This window comes from Chrysochloris asiatica, unplaced genomic scaffold (assembly GCF_000296735.1).
Source record: "Chrysochloris asiatica unplaced genomic scaffold, ChrAsi1.0 scaffold00050, whole genome shotgun sequence".
NCBI lineage: Eukaryota > Metazoa > Chordata > Mammalia > Afrosoricida > Chrysochloridae > Chrysochloris > Chrysochloris asiatica.
Genome location: NW_006408568.1, coordinates 5020443 through 5022696, shown reverse-complemented (window position 1 = coordinate 5022696; position 2254 = coordinate 5020443). Strand labels below are relative to the sequence as shown.

At 44.5% G+C, this 2254-nt stretch overlaps 1 protein-coding gene across 2 annotated transcripts in view; it reads right to left on the bottom strand.

Annotated features, from left to right (window-relative positions):
* PARP11 (poly (ADP-ribose) polymerase family, member 11) overlaps window positions 1–2254 on the bottom strand; it is a 55160-nt gene that overhangs the window by 45012 nt on the left and 7894 nt on the right. The window lies entirely within an intron of this gene.

Genomic DNA, 2254 nt, shown 5'->3' with positions numbered 1-2254 from the left:
GTAATGCACCAGGCCGAAAAGTCGGTTTGAACAGCAAGGTCGGCAGTTCAAACTCACCTGCCACTCCTCAGAAACTGTATACAGGGTTGCTATGGGTCAGAGCTGACTCCACAGCACTTGGATACTGAAGGTCAAGTTACAAATGCTAGGCCAGTCCCCTTCTTTGAGCTCCAGAGTTCCCTTTCCTTGATTTCACTCCTTAAATATCTCATTGTTGTTGCTGTTGTTGTTGTTAAGTGGCATCAAGTCAATGCTGACTCAGAGCAACTCTGTATAGGGATTCCGAGGAGAGGCTAGTGAGCTTGAACCACTGACCCTGCAGTTCAAAGTGACTTTGCAGTCAGCATATTAACCCACAGTGCCACACCAGGGCTCCTAAATGTCCCATAGGCACATTAAGCCTAATGTTGCCAATCTCGCCCCTCTCAGTGAAAGTATCTCCTTCCTACTCTCTTGTGCCAGAAACCAAGCACGTGTCATCGGAAGAGCAGCCTGAATGAATCCGCTCCCTCCCTCCCCTTCTAGTACGCCATGCCAGGCTGTATCTGAGTCACCTTCGTGGTTCTCCCTGGACTACTCTGTAACCTCATAGCCAGTCTTCTACATCCATTCTTACACCCTAGTGTATCTGTTTTCTATTGCTGCTGCAACAAACTACCACAAGCTAAATGGCTTAAACAACAAATTTAGGATCTTAGTGCTCGGTAGGTTTTCTAGAAGTCTGAATGGGCTAAAGTCAAGGTGGGCTTGCTTCCTTCGTAGAGGTTCTAGAGGAGAATATGTTTCCTTCAGCTTCTACAGTATGCCCAAATTCTTTGGCTGTGGCTCCTTCCCTCCAATCCCAAAGCCAGCAATGTTGTGGCTATTTGACCATTCTTCCATCATCACATCTGTCTTCTTATGCCTCTGTCTTCTACTTTTAACAACCCTTGTGATTATACTGGGCTGCTCTAGATAACCCAGGAAAATCTATTAAGGCCAGCTGATTAGCAACCTTAATTCCATCAGCAACCTTAATTCTCTTTCGCTATATAACCTAACTTATTTAATTTCCAGGGATCAGGACATGGATGTCTTTGGGAGGCCATTATTCTGCATACCATATTGTAGGTTGTTACTGAGACTTCCTCCTCATACATAACTCATTTTCTACAAAGTAGCCAGAGATATTTCTAAAATAAAAATCTGTTATCACTTCCTATATAAAATCCTATCTAAGGCTCAAAATCCTCAACGTGCACCACAAAGCCATACACCTCCTGGTGCCTCCTTAGTCCCTGGCCTCATGCTATGGTTCACTGTGTTCCAGCTACAGACAGCTGCTCTCTAGTGCTCAAGCACCAAGCTCTGTTCTAGCTCAGGGCTTAGTACAGACTACTCCCACTGTCTGAAAAGCCCTCCCCACATCCTAGCCAGCCTTTACCTGGCTAACTCATGCTCAAGCCTTTGGAGCTCCATAAACGTTACTTCCCTCATCTCCCAGTCTACTACTAGTTACTCCTATTACACATGTTTTTTGTACATGTTCCTACATACACTGCTTTTACTACAGTGGGGAGTGTTGCTTGCCTGCCTCCCTGCATCAGACTATAGACCCACAAAGAGTTGGAGCCTAGTCTGTTCTCTTAACTACTGTAAACACTGGGATTTAGGACTGACTGGCTTATGGTAGGTGCTCAACAAATAAATGAGTGCCATCAGAAGTTATTTCGACAGCATATCCAACTCTTGGAGGGCAAGCTGCATAAATAAGCTAAAGACCTCAATATTCTGCTTTAGCGTTTTAGGTCAGGTAAGTCACACTCAGTACATGCAAACCATTCATTCAAACCACTACTACAAGCATATGCCTGAAGCCTGTATCCGAAACTCCCAGATATGAAAACTATCAAGCTCACTTCCCAGACTTTTGTTGTATCTGCCATGCCAATCCTGGAGAAGGACACACGAGTCCTCTAGCCCTACTCACTTGCATGATGAGAAAAAGTGCTAACATGGAGCATGCCTCAAAGGGTCCTGCTGCCAGTGGCTCTCTGCAGCTCAGGATTCCTTCCTCAGTCTCTGACTCCTTGTAACTTACTTCACTTTTCCATTTACCTCAACTCCTGTATCCTATGTTAAACTACATACAGTAAGCACTCTAGAATCGCAAAGTGCTAGGTTTAAAACCTATTCTGTCCTTACTCAGAAATTTCACCCAACTTCTTGGAGCCTTAGTATTGTCACTGAAAACTGAAGATAATTCCTACTTCTC